The sequence below is a fragment of the Somniosus microcephalus genome, chromosome 7, assembly GCF_052327205.1.
Source record: "Somniosus microcephalus isolate GS21.2 chromosome 7, FLI_Smic_1.0, whole genome shotgun sequence".
In the NCBI taxonomy this organism is placed as follows: Eukaryota; Metazoa; Chordata; class Chondrichthyes; order Squaliformes; family Somniosidae; genus Somniosus; species Somniosus microcephalus.
The window spans coordinates 248950048-248974834 of NC_140993.1; the positions used below are offsets into that span (position 1 = coordinate 248950048).

At 42.6% G+C, this 24787-nt stretch overlaps 1 protein-coding gene across 5 annotated transcripts in view; it reads left to right on the top strand.

Annotated features, from left to right (window-relative positions):
• The window catches only part of LOC147115213 (protein MTSS 1-like), a 190246-nt gene that overhangs the window by 56900 nt on the left and 108559 nt on the right, over positions 1-24787 (top strand). The window contains exon 1 of one of the 5 annotated variants that reach the window (XM_085993586.1): positions 16809-21130. The exons of the other annotated variants lie outside the window; for them this stretch is intronic. The gene's annotated coding sequence lies outside the window, so the exon portion shown is untranslated. Of the gene's footprint in view, positions 1-16808; positions 21131-24787 lie in introns of those variants that run through there. 5 annotated transcript variants of the gene reach the window in all.

The window sequence follows — 24787 nt, forward strand, 5'->3', positions numbered from 1 at the left end:
GAAAATGTTTGCTCCACTGTGGATGGTTCCTGAAAAGCTAATTGTACAGAATTTGCCCTAAGAACTGAATTTAACTATGTAATATTTATTAACTTTCAGGCTATAACGCAGACTATTATTGTGGGAGGTATTGAGGTGACCTTCAATTTCAAATGTTTCTTCAATTAGTTCTGAAACTCTCAAGCCAGTTGTTTGTAACTATAGTTAGGAGCTGTGCAATACTGGGGCGCTGCCAGTTACCGCTGCTGCTAACCTCCCGTTGAATTTCGCAGGAGGTGTTGGCGGCGCCACGCCTGGGTGCTAGTTGCTTTGCGCCCCGTTGGCGCAAAGCAACCGAATTTCCCCCCCCCCCCCCCCCCCCACCCACCCCAAGTACCTTGTAACAGTTAGGCTGAATGCTTTTAAATTGGCTGAGCTCATGTGTGAATTGCCACATGATTACATGATTTCATGATTCCCTTACAAGATCACAAAGCCGCCTTTAATCCTATCAGCAGCAAGTGCTCCCTTGGTGGTTGAGTTCATCCAGAAAGGACTGCGTTTAAAGATCCCTCCCTCAACCTGCACCACCAAACAACAACAATAACTTTCATTTATATAGGGGCCTTTAACGTAGTAAAACGTCCCAAGGTGGTTAACAGGAGCGTTATCAAATAAAATAAAACCGAGCCACATGAGATATTAGGACAGGTGACCAAAAGCTTGGTCAAAGAGGCAGGTTTTAAGGAGCATCTTAACGAAGGAGAGAAGCGGAGAGGCTTAGGTAGGGAATTCCACAGCTGAAGGTATAGACAACTGAAGGCACGGCCGCCAATGGTGGAGCAATGAAAATCGGGATGCGCACGAGGCCAGACTTGGGAGGAGCGCAGCGATCTCGGAGGGATGTATGACTGCAGTAGATGTTACAGAGAGGGCATATTAGCTGGTCATTTATCTCGCTTGTTTGTAGGACACGCTGTGCGTAAATTGGCTGCTGCAGTAACCTTCTGTTTGGTATGTTTCCTATTTCATCAGTTGTAATTTCAGTTTCAGAAGCCTAAAATTCATCTACCCAGCACGAGAGTGCTGCATAATTTTAATTTGGAAAATGTGACCACCAATGTCTAACATCTGAAGTATGATGAGTGCTAGATGCAAGATTTTATTTGGCCATTTTTACAATTATGGTGCACCTTGTGTTCGATGCATGCTTTTCATTTTCTAAAGGAAAACCATTGTCAGGCAGCTCTAACAAACCAGAACTTTGTGATGGTGTGCTGGAACTTTGAAATAATTGAAAGACTTGCTTGGCTTAATGAAATGAACATATTGCATTAACAGGCTGCTGGGGAGTGATGCCTATATTTCTCCACATGTGAAATAATGAGATTACAAAAACTACAGGCTGATGAAGTGCCATTTCTGAAATGTAATAATTTATAACAAGAGCATGCAGCACACTTTTTTTCATCAGTTCAAATTTTTGCTGCAAATTATAGCATGTTACAGTTCGTATAATGCAGTGTTTTTGAATGGATAAAACCAGTTCAGATAAGTTTCCAGTATTCAGAAAGGGTTTCGTGTAATTTTCTTGCTTTGTAGTGAGGGGAATTTTGCATTTTTGTGACCGACTAAACCAATTACACAACCACAGGCTAATTTATAGCTCCATTTTACTGATCATACTGGTTAAGTACTGGCTCAGATTCTGCATTATTCAAGTTAAAAGATCACCAAGAGTCGCTACTCACTGATTTGCGGGAGCACAGAACTCTGTGCATGTGCACATTACAGTGGCAAGATATCACATACTTAACTACTATATGCATCAAATACACTTGGTGCCCACAACATACAGTTCAATTGTCGGGCCACTTCAGTACTTTGGCGTTTCAGCAGCATCACAATGGAGCACCAACATGTGGCATTACTACAATGGGGAAATGCAATCTCAGTTGCCTGCTATGACCATGGACCCATCCCTGCTCTTTTCTTACCAGCCCCACTCCTCTGCAGGGGAGACAAGTGAGTAGTTGTCACTGGACTGATGTTTTGTGCCTCCTTTGTAGCAGCCAGATTGCAAGCAGTGTTGGCAGAAGTTTTGAAGTCGTTTGTCTTCAGGAAGGTGTGTTTAAAGTTGATGCCATGGCAGAAAAGAGGTGAAATCTCGTGGGCAGCTTATACTATCAAGCTATACATGCCATGTCTAGTAGCTTAAGTCGTTCAGCAACAAATTGAAGATACTGGCTTCTTGTTTCCCTCCAGACAGTGATTTGTTGTAAGACTCTTGGAAATAATCTCATTTTGAAAGGTTTCAACTGCACTCTGGGAACTGTTGAATGAAAATAACAGTGCGAGACTACTCCAAAAATGTGATGCAACTGTCGTGTCTATTGCATATTAACTTTACCTGTATTGAGCTGTAAGGTCCAGGTTTCTCTCTCTAATTCTGGTTGAAAAGGTAGACTCCTTCTCGCACCCAGGCCGGATTAAAACTTGATTAACTTCAAATTCATTAATCCCTGTCCTGTTGCAGAACTGCATTAGCAGGAGTTGCTGGATAGTGATCAGGAAGAGCAAGGACCCTGGGCAGTTTTGTTTCTCCTTTCCGAGGAAGCTGAGACCAGATTGGGTTAAATCATTCTATTGTTGCACCGATATTGTTGCTTCACACTAATAACTTGTGCTGGTCTAATAAAGAGCAACACTTCATGATGTGCAATGTATTGTGCTTATTGGCTCGCATTTCAGTAGTATTAGCATACTAGAAGGAGAAACTGGAGTTAGTAAATTCAGATGAGACCGATGGGAACAGTATTCCGAAGCTAAGTATCTGTGCCGCGTGCATTTGATGACCTTGTCTTCCGTCGTTTAAAAAAAAAAAAGTTTCTCTGTGTGTCGTGAAACTGGTGCGTAGTTGAACAGTGGTATTTACATGCAGAGAGAAGACAGGTGCTGCACTCCAGGAACCAGCATTTCTGAAGAGCAAATCATTAACCATCTGTCCTTAACTAGAGCTGTAAACCAAGCATTATTGATGGAGTACAGTATCTTTTTTGGATTGTATTATCCGTACAACATGTTTCTTTTGTGTGTCCAGACTGCAGCATGTCAACATAGGGAGCATAAAACAATTTTATGTTAGCAAAATACTGCAGATACTGGAAATCCAAAATAACAACAGAAAATGCTGGAAAAATTCAGCAGGTCAGGCAACATCCTTGGAGAGAAATTAGAGTCAACGTTTCGGGTCAAAACCCTTTATCAAGACTAAAGAGGCACAGGGAATGAAATAGATTAAGAGGCTGGGCTGGGAGAGAACAAAAGAGAAGAGACATTAAGAGGTATTCAAAACGAGACGAGATGGTGATGGGACTAGTGGAGACAAAAGACAGCTCTAGATTAGGTGTGAAATGCGCTGGCAGAATGGGAGACAGCTGCCATGTGGGAGAGGGGGGGAAAAAAAGGGGGGGAACCAAAACTAAGGTGTGGATAAAAAAATAAGTGAAAATGTAATAGGGGCCGAGGTTATGATCTGAAATTGTTGAACTCGATATTGAGTCCGGAAGGCTGTAAAGTGCTTAATCGGAAGATGAGGTGCTGTTCCTCGAGTTTCCGTTGAGCTTCCGTGGAACAATGCAAGAGGCCAAGGACGGTGGGGTCCGAGTGGGAATGGGGCGGTGAATTAAAATGACAGGCGACCGGAAGCTCGGGGTCACCCTTACGGACTGAACGGAGGTGTTCCGCAAAGCGATCACCCAATCTGCGTTTGGTCTCCCCAATGTAGAGGAGACCGCATAGTGAGCAGCGAATACAGTATACTAGATTGCAAGAAGTACAAGTAAATCGCTGTTTCACGTGGAAGGGGTGTTTGGGGCCCTGGACAGTGGGAAGGGGGGAGGTATAAGGGCAGGTGTTACATCTCCTGAGCTTGCACGGGAAGATGCCGGGGAAGGGGTGCTGGGGGTGATAGAGGAGTGGACTAGGGTGTCTCGGAGGGAGTGGTTCCTACGGTATGCTGAAAGGGGCGGGGAGGGGAAGATGCGTTTGGTGGTGGGATCTCTTTGGAGGTGGCGGAAATGGCGGAGGATGATCCGTTGAATGTGGAGGCTGGTGGGGTGAAAGGTGAGGACAAGGGGAACCCTATCGTGGTTCCGGGAGGGAGGGGCAGGGGTGAGGGCAGAAGTGCGGGAGATAGAACGGACACGGTCGAGGGTCGTGTCAACCACGGCAGAGGGGAATCCTCGGTTGAGGAAAAAGGAAGACATGTCGGAAGCACTGGTGTGGAAGGTGGCATCGTCTGAGCAGATGCGGCGGAGATGGAGAAACTGGGAGAATGGAATAGAGCTCTTACAGGGGGCGGGGTGGGATGAAGTGTAGTCCAGGTAGCTGTGGGAGTCAGTGGGCTTGTAGTGAATATTGGTCAATAACCTATCCCCAGAGATGGAGACGGAGAAGTCGAGGAAGTGAAGGGAAGAGTCAGAGATGGACCATGTGAAGGTGAGGGAAGGGTGGAAATTGGAGGCAAAGTGAATGAAATTGTCTAGTTCAGGGCGAGAGCAGGAAACGGCACCAATACAGTCATCAATGTATTGGAAAAAGAAGTGAGGGAGGGGACCCGAGTAGGACTGGAACAGAGTGTTCCACATATCCCACGAAAAGGCTCCCTAGAGAGACGCATTCAGACACTCCCAACCTCTGGCCATCAGTCTCCCTGATTTATTTTTTAATTCTGCTGTCGCGCTTGTTGGAGATGGCTTCTGTGTGACTAGCATGTGAGAACTGGGAAATGTCATGACCCCACTTTTCCAGGGAACTTTTTATATTTGAGTACAGTCAAATGCAGGTATACTGTAGACCTGCCATTGACTGCATCCTCTCAATGTAAAACTGTATTTAGTGTTACTGTGGCTCACTGAGGACAGTTGGGAATTGGAGAGAGCACATTATAGGTAATTCCACAAACTAATCATTTTATCCTTTCCCTTGAGTAGACTGAGAAAGGAAGGCAGGGCTTTCTTTGGAAAGGCCTTTTTAAAAAAAAAAAAGTGTTTAATGCAGTCTTTCAAATTAAAATGAGCTGCAGCAAAAACAACTTTGCAGGGTTTTTTGTCCAAATTGTGTAGGTCAGCAGTTGAAGGAAGGGTATGTTTAAAACAGAACTTAGCATTTTTGTTCATCATAAAGGTCCCCTGAAGATTACAGAAAATATCAGTGATACCAGCCATTTGTTTACTTTCCGAATATATGGTCACTATTTGCAATAATCTAATGCAATTAACTGGAAAAAAACATTATAATACATATGATTTATAGAATCACTTTTAACTAAGTTCTAGGTTTTAAAAAAGTGTGGGGGGGGGGTGAAGTTAGGAAAATGTATGGTTTTGCAATAACTGGATGGTGCTCTAAATTGATGTTGCATAATGCTGTACACTGAGTTAGAGTCTATTTAAAAGTGATCTAACCTGAATATTGAAATTTACAGGCCAGGTAGTTAATTTTTTTACAGAAGACACTTTTTTTCCCTTCGGTAAGACTAATATTAGTTATAACCCTTTCCATTTATGACATTTTTTAAACAATAAAAAATTGTCCTAAAATCTATACCTGAGGAGATCCTGCATCTTCCATAAAATTTAATTCAAGGACCCAACTGGGAATTCCAGATAGTCTTCTCGATGTGGTTGATTACGAGGGTGGTCCCTTCTGTCTTGTATGCATTCACCTTGTCCAGAACAGTCTGCGGTCGAAGCCAGGAAGCGGGGGTGGGGGGATGCGGGCGAGTGGTAAATTCAAAACTCATCTGTGGAAATTATTTTTCAGTGAGCGAGTAGTCAATCTATGGACAGGCTCCCGAGGGAGACGGTGAAAGCAATTAGTATTGATTCATTGAAATTCAAATGAGATTTTATTTTCAAAAAAATAAAGTTTGGGATACAGTATATGAGTAATTTGAGACATGTCTTGTGGTAAGGGTAGCATGCTTGGGAGGAGAAAGGTGACTTTGGACCTACAGTTCCAAAGCTATCCACTGCTGGGGTTTTCCTCGTGTCATTTCTAGGTCTGTTTTAGACTAATTAATAGAGATTGATTACTATAATTAGTCAACAACTCCATTTTCCCTATATCATGCGACTACCAAGATGGTAGAAGGCGAACTATCTAGACTGTGATCATTTTTGTCTTAACAATACCTGTGGTCGTAGAGGCTGATGAAGCTTTTTTAGTGGTTGGTGAAAAACAGGCTTATTTCCTTCAGATGTAATGATGTACCATCCTACTCTAATTCGTTCTTTTCCGGGGCCTCTTAAACTATGGAATTCCTTTATCTACATCCCTTCTATAATCGTCAAACTTTTAAAACCCAAGTATGGCATCACCAAATTATTGCTTCTGGATTTTCAATCTTTGTTGAGTCCTGAACTAGGGTATAGGCCCTGTTAACTCGGTGTCCCAATTAAAAAAAAAATGAGATAGGAGATAAATGAAAGGATTATTAAGAGACTAGAACATGGGGCTAATTGATGGGTCTTCCGTTTTCATTCTAGCTGAACCCATTAGAATAATAGCTTTGTAAATAGATACCGTATCACCTTGGTAACCTGTCATGGCATCTTATTAGTACCTGGTGAGGCATGAAGTGATTATATTTGAAGTTACTGGTGCTGTTAACAGAACTACCCAAAAGAAAATGGCTATTGAACTACTAAACCATACCAGCCAGATGCTAGCTTTGTTACATCGTTAACCTAACTAATCCTTACCGTGAAATACTTGATTGCCTATTGCAAATTTAAACTTCCTGTTTGGAATATTCACAGTTGTTGCTTGCATAAATTGTGAGAATCAGCATTCCTTGTAGAAGTAATTCAAGGAAAGGAAATTTATTTCCTGTTCAGATTGAGATGTAATAGGGGAACTGCATAATTTGCAGTATGCTAATGACTACTTTGAAGTCTTAAACCCTTAAAGGCATTTTATTAACTCTAGGAATAATGAAGGAGCTGTTTCCCCTCTTCTCTCTGTTGGGAGAGCCTTCTTGAGCGTAGTTTAAAAATATTGGTATGCATATATGCGATAGTTTTCTCACTGCATTTTAATAAATCCATATGTGCTTTCACAAATGACATGTTTATGGATTTAAGACTAACGTAGAGGAAAATAATTTTTTAAATGCTGCTAGTGGATTGAGTGAATACTTTTAAGGAACTGCTTGAAAGTATAGTTTTAGTGAAGTGTCTGTTTATAACTCAATACCTGGAGCTCATTTCTCAATTGTGGTGGTATGTCAGTTAAACATTTGATAGGTTGTAACAGTTCATAAGACTGTAAAGGCACAATTTATTATATTACTGCAACATCAACAAAGTGCAGGAAACAATCAGCAGGTCAGTCAGCATTTGTGCAGAGATTAGAAATTTACATTTCATGTTCAGAAGAAGGGTGTGCACCAAAACTCGGCTGCCCCTGTCCTAACTCGCACCAAGTCCCATTCGCCCATCACCCCTGTGCTCGCTGACCTACATTGGCTCCCGGCTAAGCAGCGCCTCGATTTCAAAATTCTCTTCCTTGTTTTCAAATCCCTCCAAGGTCTCGCCCCTCCCTACCTCTCTAATCTCCTTCAGCCCCACAATCCCTCGGGATATGTGCGCTCCTCTAATTCTGCCCTCTTGAGCATCCCTGATTATAATCGCACAACCTTTGGTGGCCGTGCCTTCTGTTGCCTAGGCCCTAAGCTCTGGAATTCCCTGCCTAAACCTGTCTGCCTCTTGACCTCTCTTTCCTCCTTTAAGACGCTCCTTAAAACCTACCTCTTTGACCAAGCTTTTGGTCACCTGCCCTAATTTATCCGTATGTGGATCGGTGTCACATTTTTTGTCTTAAAAATACTCCTGTGCAGCGCCTTGGGGCATTTTACTACGTTAAAGGTGCTATATAAATACTTTGTTGTTGTAATGTAAACTTGTCTGTTCTCGCCACAAACGCTGATTGATCTGTATTTCTGTAGCATTTCAAGTTTTTGTTTCAGATTTCCAGTATCTGCAGTGTTTTGCTTTTTACACTTGTAATACTGCATTCAGTTTAGACTTTTGGTCAATTTCCAGTCTTTTTGGTTTTTGGGGTACATTGTATTAAATACAGTACCAGATAATAAAGGTTAATAAAACTTTTTGTTCAATACATGCAGTTTTCCATGTAATGCATGCACAGTATTACAGTACCATCATGCAGTAGGAAGTTTGGTTTCATTAATTTGTTCTCTCCTTTGTGTTATACCCTGCAGGCAGCTGCTTTGTTCAAATGTGTGACCTACATACTGGAAAATGGCTGGTTCCTAGATGTTCATAGTGTATCTTTAGAGACTGAAGGGGGGGGGGGGGAGCGGGGTGGATTCTAAAGGGCATTTTTATCCATTTCAAGCTATATTTAAGTACATCTAATTAATTATTTTAATCCAAAATATTTTAACGTATTGTGGCAATGATTTGCTTTAGTATGTTCTGAAAATTTTGAGATCTAAGCTTGTATTTTGGCCCCGAGCTGTGAAATATTGCTGCAATGTGTACTGGTCTTGCTGTTTTCTGCTGCTTATTGCCAGCATCTCTTTTTTTTTTTTTGCACCCCTCTTTCCCCCAACCCTCTCACCCCACCAGTCCTACCAAAACACAAATCCAGACAAATTTTATTTTGCGAACCTTTGCATACAAGCATGAAACATGTATCTTGTACAGAATTAACTCCTCTCTCCTGGTCGACATACATGCTCAGCTGTTTTACCTGTCCAATTTCTTTTACTTTCTTGTTCCTCCCTCCCTGTCTCATATATGCAAATTATTTTTAGAAACCGTATAAATTGAATTGCAGAAGCATTTTCTGTTCAAATATAATGAACGGCAAACCAGAGTATATCCTCCATTGCACACTTCAAAGATTACAGGATAGTAATCGGGGCCAGAGGGCTGTCTGGGTACTGAGGCCAATTGTAGCACCCTATTCCCATTTCAGCTGAGATTAACTAATTGACCTGGGAATAAACCTGATTTCTTGATGGTATATATGGTTCAAGACCACACCAGGCATATATCGATTTATTATCCATTGTCCCACCAGTGAGATGGAAAACCGTACTTTTTGGAGCCTATAGATTCCCAGGTGTAAGTGTAGCGGTCCTATGTAACATGTATTTATCTTCAGAATTTTATCTACTTGTCTACATAGGACTGTTGTGCTGTAAGTGAATGTAAGTTTTCTTTTTCATTGGTTAAGTGTTTAGGTCTCTATGCATGTTTTCTCTTTTTTTCTAATTTTCGGGGGACAAAAATGCAAACTAACCAATCCTTTCTCCGCAATAAAAAAAATTTCCTCGCTCACACTTCAGCAAAAATAATTCGGAGATAACTGCTGCCATGACAGTTTCTCACGACTACCCCCAAAAATGAAATAAAGAACCTGATACAAATGCGCACACAATGCAGCAATTCAAGAAACAAAATCGCAAACCTAGCCATCCCATTTCTAATCACTCCACCCCCAACAACTCTGTCCCCCGACTTTACATGGTCCAGTGAACCCAACAATGGCTACGCATCACCTACTTATCAGCCCAGCCTGTGCAGCTGAGACCTGACGTCCATAACCAGACAACTGCTGTACAGAATCCCACATGCTATTATGTGGCCCAGCCTCCAGCACGACACATGCAATGAGCGCAATTGTACTGTGAAGATGATCTGGCATAACAAACAACTTGAATTTATATAGTGCTTTTAATGTAGAAAACATTCCAAAAAATGTACGCAAACAGACTGTGGCCCCAGCAGCCTTACAGTGAAAGCATCAATCTCCCTGCACCTCACTCTTCCCCCTCCCACTCCACAGTAGCCCAAAGCCACAGATCTCCCTGCTCCTCATCTCCAGCCTCAGTTCTAACTGTGCTGCCTCCTGCTCCCAAGCCTGTTCTTTTTTTGTTCCCCATAAAAGCATTGATAATTCCAATCTCCTGCCTTTGACTTGAGGCCCGTTGACATCCCTGTCTGTGTTGCTACCTGCTGCAGCCTGAATTTTTTTGCTAGTTCCTCAGTCCCACTAATATTGACATTTGTCTGTGTGAATGCAGTGCTGAAATTATGCAAAGTCTTTGTCCAGGTAGATCACAGAGACCACTGTCCCCCTCAATCAATCAAATCATCAGTGAACCATATCTCTGATGTAATTTTGATTGGCAAATCACAGAAATTACTGATCCTATTCTACCAAAAAAAACCTCTTGACATACAACAGTCACTCAGTGCATTATAGAACCCTAAAAAATAAATGTGAAAAAAAATTTCATGAAACTTGGCTGCAACAATATACTCTTCTCCCCCTCCATAAACACACCATATAATCTGCTGAATATCCTTAAATATTCTGGGCACATCCTTATTTTCAAACCCCCCACCACCAAACCAATTACCCACTCTGCTAGCTGGTTCTCCATGTTTGGAGGCTCGATGTATTGGTCCGTGGTAAGGAAGCAAAATAAATCTGCAGGATTCAGTCTGTTGTCATGGACTACAATTCCCAGGAACTACCTGGAGTGTAGAGTTGCTAATCATGCACAAAAGAAATACACTTTCTTCTTGATACCACCATTGGTGATCCCAATATATGTGTCTAAGAGTCTGTTCTGATGAATGGCTATTTTAGCAATGCCTTGTTTCTACCCCGGCTGCTGACCCAAAGCTTCTTCAGATAATGTAATTGCCATAGACAATAGAAAGGTGACCTAAGATACCCTGCTGGGATTGCGCAGGTGAGCAGACTACATGTTGAATATAAGCAGGTGATCCTAATTTCAATACATGCTTTGTTCACTAGTACTGCAGCCTGTTTGAACAGACAGACTCTATATTGATTTTGAAGTTGGTAGCTCCCAAGATCAATGCTGTGAACTCTTGTCAATGGGATCTCTCTGGAAGTGAGTGCATATACCACACTCCTGTGTAGCTGGGGAGCATATTTGGCTTGTATGCTTACGTTGGCTAGAGTCATGGATGACTTGCAGTTGGTAAATCAACTTGTAGATTAGCTGTTTTAGTTCCAGGTGATCTTGCAGGAGCAGTACATCTGAAACTAATTATGTAAAAAAAAAAACACCTATCGGAAGTCCTGAGTCCCACAAGTCTCCGATTATCAGCAGAAAGTCTTGTTAATAATCAAAAATATTTCTAATTGGAGCGCGTATAATTGATGTTCCACTGCATGTTCATCTATAAGATAATTGGTAAAAGAACCAGAAGGGAGCTGAGGAGCATTTTTATTTACGCACTGAGTTGTTGTGATCTGGAATGCACTGCTTGAAAGGTTGGTGGAAGCAGATTCAATAGTAACTTTCAAAACCAGATTAGATATATACTTGAAAAGGAAAAATTTGCAGGGCTATGGGGAAAGAGCAGGGGAGTGGGACTAATTGAATCCCAGCACAGGCACGATGGGTGGAATGGCCTCCTTATGTGCTGTATAATTCTATAATTGACTACTGTGGATTTAGCGCAACTAAGTATAATTTTAAATTCTTCTTTGCACTCTTGCTTTAAATTTCATTGAGTATTGTCAAATGTTTCCATTACATTGCTCACTATTTGAAAGGTTAGATTTAAGCAGTAGGAAATAAAAATGCTATGTCATTATAGGGCAGTTTTGGTTAAAGAGAATGGGTAAATACCTCCTCCTATACCTAAAACTTAAGTTATTTCCAGGTCTAGAAGAGGGACTGAATATATGTGGAACTGTGGTACAATTAACTTGCCATTATAGAGTTAGTGTCAAGCATTCAACAAATTCAGTGATTCCCAAGCGGGCAGGCACCCATTAGTGTCAAGCCCTCATGGTGTAACTATCATTTTACTGGTGACACGACTTTGTTTTATAGGCATTTGGCTTCCAAAGTTAACATAAAAATTCTTATGTTCTTAACAATTGTGTTTTGGAGATTGGGCAGTGCAAACAGTAAGATTTGTTTTTGAGCAGTTTTTCCAAGTCCAGTAGTTTCATCAAACAAAACAAAAAATATATTGTGGCAGAGACCAGAGTTGATTTGTGCAAGATGTAATTGTGCTGTGCAGATGACTGTGAGCGTTCTGCCTGCCTGCAGATAATGTGCCAATAATTGCGGTGAAATGAACATGGCTGCCTTTTAGGCAAATATAACATTTTGTCATGGCTGTCAGGATGATCAAATCACTCTACTTATTTTTTTTTTGTGTTGGGAAATATTTCAGCCTTAAACACAGTCTGTCAGATTGGGGAAGATTTGTTGTAGACCATGCACCACAAACCTCAGATACAGTTGAATTTTATTTGTGTGCCGGTGTCTCATTTGTGAGAGCTTTCAAATTTTTGGTGGGGAAAATGTTTTGGAGCAAATAGCAGTAAATACTGATGTTTATATCAATCCCATTTTGACCTATTTTTGCTGACCTAGGGCGTACGTGCACATGACTGATGAGGCAGACTAGGTTTGTATGCATGTTGACTATCCATTTGCCAGCTTTCCATATGCACTTTGCATTTGAAAAGGACATAAAGATCCCATGGCACTATTTTGAAGAAGAGCAGTGGAGTTATCCCCGGTGTCCTGGCCAATATTTATCACTCAACCCACATAGCAAAAACAGATTATCTGGTCATTATCATATTGCTGTTTGAGAGTTGCTGTGCGCAAATTGGCTGCCGCGTTTCCCACATTACAACAGTGACTACACTCCAAAAGTACTTCATTGGCTGTAAAGCGCTTTGAGATGTCCAGTGGTCGTGAAAGGCACTATATAAATGCAAGTCTTTCTTTCCTATTTCCTGGAATAAGGGACGATGGGAAAACTGATGCAGAAATCTTGCTACTGAATTTGGACCTTTCCTCCACCTGCAAAAGGTGATGGAAAATCAGGGGAACATTCTTTGCTGTTTTCCTACCTTACCCCTTCCGAAAACAACATCCTGCTCATTACCATATCCCAAGAGACTTCATATTTTGGGATGGGATGATGTGGGCCTCAAACATGATGGCTACCTAATCAGTTGCAGATAAGTGTGATTGATGTGGTGTAAGACACCAACCCAGTCCGAATCATCTCCCTACAGCAGATAATTATTAGACCTATTGTCTTGTCATGTTGCACGCTTAAAATGGAGAGCAGGAGCTGAGTGAGGTAATGATGTATTCAATGTCATGCTGGTGGTTTTGCATATTTAACTTGAAGAGTAAGAAGATAAGGTCAGTATAAAGTTCCTGGTGATCACACTGAAGGATGAACGTCATTTACCACTTGGGGTCCATCCTAATGAAGCAAAAGCCTATATTTGCATTGTATTGCTATGTGGGGAAAATGTCAATTCTATTTGGGAGCCCTCGGTGCAAGAGACTTGCTGCTTTCTGTCATTTAAACGGGCATCCAGAGGGCTTTGTGCAGTGGCATTGCACCACGAACCCAGCCTGAATGGTTAGTAGAGCATGACTTTCTACATTTACCATTATTTACGCAACGGACATCAGTTTAGTTCGTTCTAGTCTTACTGGTGACATATGTACAGGAACTGGTACAGGCCACTGCCACATAATGTAACATTTCAAAGTTAAAATGTAAAAGATTAAATCATCTGTAGGTACATTTTTAAAATCGTCTTTAGGGTAAAGACATCACAGGTAAGAGATGGTAGAAGTTCATTAGACTTGCAAGAGTGTGAAGAAGTTGTGCATCTGAAGAATTGGAATAAACCAGATTTTCAATGTCCTACTGAAGGGCATAGAATAAGATTAAGATAATGGTGATTCAGCCATTGCATTGCAAGAGGATTAGAGTTTGTGTATGCCGAGAGTGTGTGTTGAGAAAGAACTTGCTGGATGTTGAATGAAAAGATGAGTAAAAGAATGGGGAAGTGTTGGATGATGACTGGAATGAAATAAAATGATGAAGTGCATTCTTCTTTTCCTCCACCCAAAGTATTTGGTGAACTAATCAAGGTGAGGATTATTAACATTAAAGAAGGGAACATTTATTTCACTTTTGGCATCCAATGACGATCAGGCATACCGTGAACAGGTGCAAAGTACAGCTCCCTCTGCTCTGATTTAACAGTGATTTTCACCCTCCTGCCTGACCTCGAGGCCCCTCACTACAGTGTGACATTTCTATTTACCACATCATTCATCCTTTGCCTCTGAGATTCAGTTTGTGCCACATTTAGTTTTGTGTTGTAGACCCATGCCCAAGACTGCCAAAACTATTTTCGCATGGGATCCTTCGAGTCAATTAGCATCACTGCAGCTAATCATGAATTTCTTGATTGGGGAAAAAAACAGCACTTTTTTTTTCTAATTTCATTTTATTTAAATATACACTCGTGTGGTTGGCATTTGGCCTAAATTTTAAATTTGTGTGCAGGTGTTGGGGTGAAAAGTATGTGGTGTCTTCATACAATAAACATCAGAATTTGCAGAAACTATTTGATCTTCCATAGGGTAGTCTTGCGTGTAGTTGGAATGGAACCCTTCTAATCGCAAGCACTGCTGGGGGAGGGGATAAGGAGATGAGAGTAGGTAAGACAGCAACAAAATGTAACATTTCTGGAGCAAAGTAGAAGCTTGCCTGTTCAATAGCACATGAAAAGTGGAAAACTGTGATGGCTGTTAGAGCGTATCCTTTCCCCCTGGTTTCCAGTATTTTGTTTGTCCAATCAGAAAATCACTAAGCAACAATATTTTTCATGACTTGATAAAAAGACTAGCCATTCAGAATGTGTTCAGACTGGCTAGTTGAAGCTCCACATGACAGTGAATTTTTTCCTGCTATGTAAAGGCTTAACGTGCCACTCGTATGTAACGTGATATGTACAAAACTTTGTGTATAAATAGATTGCAATCAGGCCACCTTGACACTTTGCAGGTATAGCTGGCATTTGTTGTGCCATAGGCAATGACTTCTTTAACTGCACCCACTGGAAAATATTTTATGGATGACCCAGAAAATATTGACTGGGAGATATCCACGTAAAGAGGATCTACTTTTCCAACATTCCCACCGAACAAACAGGGCAAGTTGAAGAGTTTTACAAAGGCTTTCTTTTAACTGGCTTTGAGTTACTATAACTTCAGATAACATCATGCCCCCCTGCTCTCCAAACCATTTGAGCTTTTGTTCAATAATGTGCTTGTCATTGGTGGGTAGATTAGTTCTCTTACAGACTTGTCTTTACGGGAATCGTTTATCATAACGTCAGAGAAGCCAGACCTTGACTAAAGCTGTATATGACTTGGCCAATGCAGTTTCAGATTGAAAACATTTTTGTGGGGGTATTTTCTTTTTGGCATAAATGTGGCCATTTTGATTCTGGAAAAGAGAAAAACAAAGTATGAAAAAAAATTCCTAAATAGAGGTTGTGATAAAAACACTACCTGGTGTGCTTTGAGACAATGCCACCTGACTTGGGAGCAAGAAACAAAATGTAGGTTCTCATTACTGAGCTAAGGGCAGGAGATGGACATCACAAATTCAAGATCATGTTTCGTAAAATAAATTGTAATCCATTTACTACACAATAGTCGTGTCTCATCTGGTGTACACTGTAAAAGGGGTCAATGGTGTCCTTGATTTATTAGTGAAGTCACTTTCCTTCTGCTTTCACACTTTTGCTCTGGAACACTAGAAAATGCAACAAAGACTGTAGCAGCAGTCTTATAGCCTCGGGTATAATCAGTAGGTGACAGAAGACTACAGTCCGTTGATGACGAGCAGTTGTCACTATATTTAAAAATCAACGTTTCCTTTTAATCAACCTTGTGTGCATTTACAGATCTACAGAGTTCCTGTTTTTCTTTCATCTTCACATTTCCTATTGCCTGTTCTCCACCACTAAACAGTGATATTCTTTAAAATAAAAAAAGTTGTGTTCGGAATGCAGTGATTGAAATCGCAGGAGGCGGAGTGTAGTTGGATTGCCTACGGGGATGGTTGAATTTGGGTCAGAATCTAGATCTGCCAGATTTCCACATTCAAATTCCAGCTCAAATTCCACTGGGGGTGGGGGGTGGTGGTGGTGGGGTGGGGTGGGGTGAGCCGCAGAGGATTGATCATCTTGAAGAAAGTAGCTTTTTGGTCCTTTAAGCACATAACACAAGATTACTGACCCTTTGCTTCAGCCCTTCTTGGGCCTTGATCTCTGCTATTTGAATGGCATGCCGTGCTGATTCACCTGTCAATAGAATGGTGCTGTCTCCTCTGGAGCACCTTTTATAGCACGGGCTGCCTTCTTTGATTTATGGTAATGATTCCATCCCAGGGTCTGCATTGCTGGGCAAGGGCAAATGGGAGCCCTGCTTCTGCTGGCAGAAAAGGACTCCCAGAATTTTAGGCTCACAGCATTTATTTTCCCACAAGCAAGTTCATTTAGTTTTCTTCTAAACAAAGTATGGAGCACTTCCAGCTTAATTCAATTATAGCAATAATGTTTTTTTTTCATGGTTGACCTATTACTGCTACAGATTTTCCTTTTATAAGCTTTCACAAATTCTTTCCGGGTTATTAAGTCACACATGTAACAGCTTCTGGATATAGGGAGCATTATTGAGATGTTTTGCTGTCTTAATGATCCAAAGTCACTGAAGCATATGAACCAGAGAACATTATAAGAAATGGTATTTCAGTACTTTTAAATTACTCAGATCTCTCAATCCTTCAGAAGGTGCTCAGAGCATATAACTGTCCATTTTGCCTCTTCTGCCCCCCCCCCCCCAGAAAAAAATTCAGTTTGTAATTTTTTTAAATTCTAAAAGTAGGTCAAGAATTAATGTCAATGTTTTATTCTGCAAATGATGTATTTTTGATTTAAGTTTAATCCTGATAATTGAGTTTTGAGCCTAAAGTCCTATCTGTATCTAATGTTTGCATAATAATAGTACTCAATGAAAGTGGACTGAGATAGCTGTTTAAGATTGCATTTATACTTAGCTACAGAATCAATTCCAGGGCAGAACCTAAATTATGCAGCCTGGTTGTAAATCAGGTGCTCAAGACCAAGAGAGAGTTCTGTAAATGTATACTTATATATTTTGAGAATCCAGGCAGTAGCAGACACACTCTCAAAACATTTAAAACAAGTATGCTAGTTTTACAAGGAACACCCTGATACTTTTTAAGCCAGGCTTGTAAAGACACCAGTGTCAAGACCAAGCGCAGTTAGTGGGCCTCTCCAAGGGGGTCCTGCATTGCTGTACCAGAGTCAAGTTGGGATCTGACTCGAGTTATAATTTCACTTTTGTGCCATTTTAAAACTGAAATTGCTTTGTCATGCCACGAGTTACCACACTCCCATTTTTGCCAGTTGCTGAAAGCAAGCTCCAAGCCAAGAACAGTGGCTACACTCAGTGACTTTAGTGCAGTCATAATTTTAGTGTGGAACCATTGTGTACTGAGTGCATCTTGCCATGGTGCTTCCTTGGTACCAGTGTAAGAAGTATGTACTCTTAACCCGAATCCATGCTTCTTTAGCCTAAGTGCTGACTCAGTGGCAGGAATGTGCGAGGTGGGAATAAAGTGGCATTTGCCTAAAGACAGCCAAGTCCAGATTGTCCTACTGCAGGCTTCACCTCTTGTGCTGCTGCCACATGTGCAGGCGCCGGAGGGAGCTAACTGGAGGGTACCACTGCCCTGAGATGGCAGTATTATCTGTGTCCCTTCCCGCCATACCACTGGTACTGGGCACTGGCTCGGCATGGCCACTGATCAGGAGAGCGGACTTAATAGCACCAATGAGATCAGGGAAGCCCTATTCAATTCTTGTCTACAACCCAGCTCCAATCTTTTGTAGTTTGGAAGAGAGGACCCTCTCCAGTTTGGCATACAGGAATCTAAGATTTCTTGGAAGAAGTACAGACTACATGAGGGCCTCTAGTGGAGGCTTCCACTACAGATGCCCCTGTAACTGTGCTTCAGGGTGCACTACAGAGTTGCGAAGCCATCCTCTTATGTATTGCACATGTTGTTAGTAGACTCCTCCAGCCAAGCTGCCATCTGCAATATACTATTTAGCGTGACACCCAATGCTTGCACTAACATATGATGCTCTGCAAGCATCACCTTGCAAAATCCAAATCTATATCCTCAGCCTATTTAGCCAAGGGCTAAACAACCTGACCCTCTGGCTAGCACTGTGCTACCAGTGCCTGCTCTGCTCACTCACTCCTGTGTGTCACCCAGTGCACTTCCTTTGGGCCCACTCTGTTAACTTCCCTGGGTGGATGTCTTTAATCAGTTCCTCGAGAGGAATACAGTGAGTGGGGCATGCTGTGAAATATTGGTTAGGCTGGACGTACTTGGGGCGTGCATGTTCTTCTCGGGCACATCTAGAAGATGGATAGAGAGATGTTGCAATGGTTTCCTGCTGACCAAACCCTTATGTCATGCATACTTTAAGTTGCATGCAAACTGAGTGCCTAGCCCACCACCTTCCATTTGCCTTGAGTGACTCTATTGTGCATCATAGGTTAATATCGGACAACTCTTGTTTAATGGAAGTATCCATTTTAAACAATTGTGAATCATGCAGAAACCTTGTTTTTACATATATACTGTTCAGTCCCATTGCACATAACCTAATCACTGTAGAGCAGATAATTGTTGAATGTTTATTTATGTAGATTGACTTTAATCTATTTCTGCTAAGTACAAACTATTGAGGTACCCAGGAGTATGGGTTCCCAACTAAAAGCCCAGCATTTGTACCTATATCAAATGATTGCCACAAGGGTGTGGTTTGCCATTCCACTGTCATCAGGGGCTTTCCTGGATCATGTGAGCATTCCTGGCAAGTTGTCGAATGATATTAGCAAATGGAGACATCCACTGGCTCGGCTGGACTGCTGTCTCAATGTGTGCAAAGATGATAGGTGAATATTTGGCTAATATGGAGGGATGGGAAATGACTGGTTCTTTTGGGACATCCTGAGGTCGTGAAAGGTGCCATCTAAAATGCAACAACTTGTGGCTTGAACTAAATGCTTACCTATTAGATGTAGTAATTGCTTCACTTTTGATTAAGTTATAGTTGTGCAAACAAATGTTCAATGTGGACTTTTATCATTTGGTTGGCAACTGCAGCAACAAGTGCTATTTTTAGTTAATGAAATAGGAAGCTTCTAGGAATGCTTATTACATAAACTGCAGCTGTTGAGCATTCTCAAGTCCCAGAAGTCTATGGCAATGCACGTTCAAATCTCTATTGCTGAATGCTATGTACAAAGTTTGCTATAAGTGATTTAAGTACAACATAGTGAAGCTGTTCTTAAAATTGATACTGATTCTAATTCTCAAACTTCTTCACCCTAGAGTTAAGGTGTACTGAAACAAAATAAGACACGTTGTTATAAGACTATCTTATAACGACGTGTTGGTTTCTATGTTTAAACTCACTGCTGCGTTTGACTACACCATTTCCAAGTAATTGATCACGAAGTGCTTTGACTTAATTTGAGGCAAATCTCTTATTTTTATGCTCTTTTGCTGTTTTGCTCTTCCCCTTTTTCATTTATCATTCCTTCGATCCAAGGTCAATAGCATTTTAATATTTCAGCAGTGCATGTATTTATGGTTAATTTACATTTTGATAGTTCAGATTACACGTGTTCCCAGCTGCAGTTTTGTATTTTCTGACGTGTAATTTTGTAACATTCCTAACATGGAATTTCCTGTATGTAGTTGTTTCTTTTTATAAAGTGTTTCTTTGTTGGGAAGTGCTTGTGTAATATACAGTAAATTCATCCGAATTATTTATTGTGCTTTTTATGTTGTATAAAACTGAAATATACCATGAACTCATTTTATGGTTCTAAATTTTCTTAAAGGATCTGGTGTACTAAATGACCAATTTTGCTGACTTACTCTCTTTTTTGGGAGGTCAAACTGTTTAACAATCTCTCTGCGATCAGTGCTGCTGTACCCATGATTGGGGAAAAAGCTTATGGGAAAGAGTAGAGAGCAGCTCCACTTGTAAACCTAAAGGTTATTTTTTTTCGATGCAAGTTAGGTGGTGTAATAGACTGCATCTAGTCACAACTATAACAAGAATAGATGTTTCACAACATGGTAGTTGCCAGGAGCAGAGAAAGATTTGGAGAAATGTATTAGAGTACAATGCTCAGGTATCTGCACCAGCAACCCTGGTTCAGCAATTGATTGTTAATTCTGCATTTGTATTTCTGCATGTGAAGGACAGAACTCCAAGTGACAGCATTGTCTTGGGAGAGTTTCACAGGCAGAAGAAGCTGTGTGTGAAGTTTCATGACTGGTATTCTATGTAGAATCTTTTGGATAGGCATAGAATGTTCTGCTCACAACTTTAGAGGACTGAGAGCTCAGCCACATCTGTCTGATTTCGATGGTGGATTTTGGCATAGAGTGAGATATCTTCATCCAGTTTACTGATCTTTATTGCTTTGGGCTGTACTGACCCTAGCAGCAAGAAATGTATTTTCTCCTTAGCCTGACCAACAGGGCTTAGTATTCGATTAGAAAGCAGAGGTAGCATTTTTTTTTTAGAAGATTAAAGTTGCTAACTGTGACAAACAGCGCAGTTTGTTGGACAGTCTAGATTTAAGCTACTTTACAGATACATCTGTTCACCTCTTATAAAATCTCTAGCTATTATTCGAATATTTTGCTGTGTTGCTTTATTGACTAGTTCATTTTGTTTCGCTTTGTCTTTTCTCTTTCTTATTCTTGTTTTTTTAATGATCAGACCATTCTCCAAATGGCAAGAACCTGCAAAATCGGCCACTGTATCACCCCATTATAATTTCATTTTTATTAACAGGTAGAAAGTACATTTTGAACTGTTGTCCCAAGGTTCTGTTACATATCTACAAGTCTTGAATAGAACATGTATGAAGCTGAAGGTGCCACTAATTGTACTGTACCATGCTCCAGAGAGACATAATTTTAAGAGCAAACAATTTGTAGCGTTCTTCCAGGCAGTGTGCAAAGCTTTGGAAAATGTATGTTATTGCCTATTGAGAAAGAAAGAAACCTTGCATTGTGTCATATCCTCAGAACATCCCCACCCTCACTTCAATTCCTGACCTGGACTGCACTACTATGAGATGTTCAGTGGAGATCAGGTAGGTGCCTTCTCGGAGACAGTTAAGAGCAAGTGTGTCATTGACCATTTCAGCATGCTTCTGGTTATTTGGAGTGACAGGTCACCTTCATCACAGATGGCATTTTATCTTTAAGTAGCAGAACTGGAGGCAGATGAAGGGCATTGGAAGGCATATGTCTTCAAATAAACATTGCATGAGAGTGGTCGGGACTTAGACTGTGTATTTTTTCAAAAATAGTAACACAAAGAACCATGCCCAGCAATTGTCTATATATATAAAACGGTATGTCTCTCTGTCTGTCTTTCTGTCTCTTTGTCCGGCTATACAATCAAAAGTTATAGAGCGTACCTACACGTGTGTTACATCAAAAGAAAGCTTACGATTCCAGAACGGCTGTAAGCGTATTTACGTTTCGGTGAGACAAAAATTGTGCCCGCGGTATCCAAAAAACGTTCAAAATTCCGCTCATTATCTGCTCATTAGCATTGAGTGACGTCGAGGTCGACCAATCGTACGGTCGAGCGACCCGACGGTCGACCAATCGCTGCGTGGCGGGTTCCTGGCGCGTGCGGGCGGGCCCGCCTCGAGTTGAGTGACGGGACGATTGACCAACCCTACACTTCGGTGACCTGATGGTCGACCAATCGGTGCGTGTGGGGGCGGGCTTTATCGTTCTGAACCGAGGTGAGTCGCCGCCATCTTGATTCCAAACTTTTCATTTCTTTTTCCCGCTTTCTGCGTCTTTTTAAAAAAAAAAAAAAAAGTTGCTTTTAAAACACATATTGTTTTTAAAAAAAGTTAATTACTTTCTAAATCTTTTATCTAATCTCATTAATTTTCCTACCTTTCCCCGTTTTTGCAGGTAGGCCTCGAAGCCTGGGCGTCTGTTGCCAGCCATGCTGGATCCTAGGTAATTGTTTTGTGGCAAGCTCCTCCCACCCCCCACCCCCCCACTGGGCCCAATTCCGAACCAGCGGCCAGCCATCTTGGTAAAGGCTGGCTGGGCTCACTGCAAGCTCCTTGCGCTGCACGGCGCACGTGCACCTCCACACACAGCGCGGCCAGAGGGAAGCGAGCAGGTTAGCGGGGGGGGGGGGGTGGCGGGGCTCGGGAGGGGAGGGGGAGCGGAGAGGGTTACCCCGGCAACTGGGCTCGCCAACCGCAATCGGCCGTCTCGGGCCCGGTCCCGGAGATCGGGAGGCGGAGAGGGGAGGAGGGTTATCAAGGCAACCGGGCCCGGCCAGCCGTCTCAAGCCGCCTCAGGCCCGGCCTCAGGAGGGCGGGGCTCGGGCTGACCGGGGCGCTGCGCTCGGCATGTCAGTGCGTGGGGCGGCACGGAGCTCAGCGGAGCCATCGCCGGCAGAGGGGAGAGGATCTGCTGGCTCCCCCCTCCCTTTCTCCCACCCCCCCCCTCCTTCCCCCACCTCCCCCACCCCTCCCCTCCTTTTTCCCCCTCCTCCTCCCCTCTCCTCCTCCTCCTCTCCCTCTCCCTCCTCTCCCCCTTCCCCCCCAGTCGCGCGCTCTCTTTTCTCCCCCCCCCCCAAGTCGCGCGTTCTCTTTCTCCCCCCCCCCCCCCCCCCCCCAAGTCGCGCACTCTCTTCCCCCACCCCCAAGTCGCGCTCGCTCTCTCTCTCTCTCTCTCTCTCTCTCTCTCTTCCAACAACAACATGCCCTCAAAAATCCCTCGGCACCGCCGGGCACTTCAGCTAGTTGTAAATATTTGGATAAGACTGTTTTGAAATTTGGGACTAGCTAATTTACGTTTTGTTTAGTGGAAATGGAATTTTCCTTTCTTTAAACTAAGTGGCGAGTAACGTTCGTGTCACACAAATGCCAGGCAATGAGCAGCTCCAAGAGATAGCCTAACTGCCTTCACATGACATTTAATGGCATTACCACCGCCAAGTCCTCCACTGTTAACATTCTAGGGTTCACCATTGATCAGAAAATCAACTGGACCAGCCTCACACATGCCGTGGTTACTAGAGCAGGTCAGCGACTGGGTGTTCTGCAGCGAGCGGCTCACCTCCTGACTCATCAAACCTCTCTACCTATAATCAAATCAAAATCAAAATCAAATCAACTTTTATTGTCATTGTTAGTGCACAAGTGCAGTACAACGAAATGTAGGCTTGCGGCTCCCGAGTGTGTACATTTGGATTAAGACATTTAAACATTCAACATACATTTGGCTTGTAGTATATTAACATAAATATGACCATAATAAAGTGCATTGGCAGATGTGCAGGCTTTCGTGTTTATTTGTGGAGTTCAGTAGGATGACAGCCCTGGGAAAGAAGCTGTTCCTAAATCTGGTCGTACGGGTGCGAATGCATCTGTAGCGTCTCCCAGATGGTAGGAGGGCGAACAGGCTGGGGTGGGTAGGGTCTTTGATGATGGACCGTGACCTCCGTAGACAGCGTTTCTGGTATATGTGCTCTATGGTCGGTAGCCGGGTGCCGGTAATGCGTTGGGCAGTTTTGACTACCCGCTGCAGGGCTTTCCGGTCATAGTAGCTACAGCTGCCATACCATACTGTGATACAGTTTGTCAGGATGCTCTCTATAGTGCAGCGGTAAAAGTTAGAGAGGATCAGGGATGACAGATTACATCTCTTCAGCCTCCTCAAGAAATATAGGCGCTGCTGGGCCTTCTTCACCAGAGAGGAGGTGTTGAGGGACCAGGAGAGGTCTTCCGTGATGTGGACTCCGAGGAACTTAAAGCTGTCCACCCTTTCCACCACAGCCCCATTGATGTGGATGGGGGTGTGACTGCCGCCTTTGGACTTCCTGAAGTCCACAATGATTTCTTTTGTTTTCTTGGTGTTAAGGGCCAGGTTGTTATCGGCGCACCACTTCACGAGATGCTGGACCTCCTCCCTGTAGGTTGACTCATCGTTGTTGGTGATCTGGCCTACTACCGTGGTGTCATCCGCAAACTTGATGATGGTGTTGGAACCATTAACAGCCACATAGTCGTGGGTGAAGAGGGAGTAGAGGAGGGGGCTCAGCACACATCCTTGTGGGGCCCCCGTGTTCAGGGTCAGGGGGTGGGGGGGAGGTGTGGTTACCTAATTTGACAGACTGGGGTCTGTTTGTTAGGAAGTCCAGGGTCCAGTTGCAGAGGGAAGTGTTCAGGCCAAGAGTTTGGAGTTTGGTGGCCAGCTTGTTGGGGATGATAGCGTTGAATGCTGAGCTGTAGTCTATAAACAACATTCTGATGTAGGTCTCCTTACCATCTAGGTGATTCAGTGCCGAGTGTAGAGCAGTTGTGATTGCATCCTCCGTTGATCTGTTTGCCCGATAGGCAAACTGGTGTTGGTCAAGGGAGGCAGGAACACTGGCTTTGATGTGGGCTAAGACCAGTCTCTCGAAACACTTCATTATGATGGGTGTGAGTGCGACAGGTCGATAGTCGTTCAGGCACAACTGTGATGGAATACTCTCCACTTGCCAGCATGGGTGCAGTTACAACAACTTTCAAGAAGCTTGACATCATCCAGGATAAAGCAATCTGCTTGATTGGCACTTTATCTACTAGCCTAAATATCCACCCCTCCTCCACTGGCATACCATGGCTGCACTGTATACTACCTACAGAATGCACAGCAGCAAGTCGCCAAGGCACCTGCAAAGCTTGCGACCTCCACCACATGGAAGGACAAGGGCAGCAGGT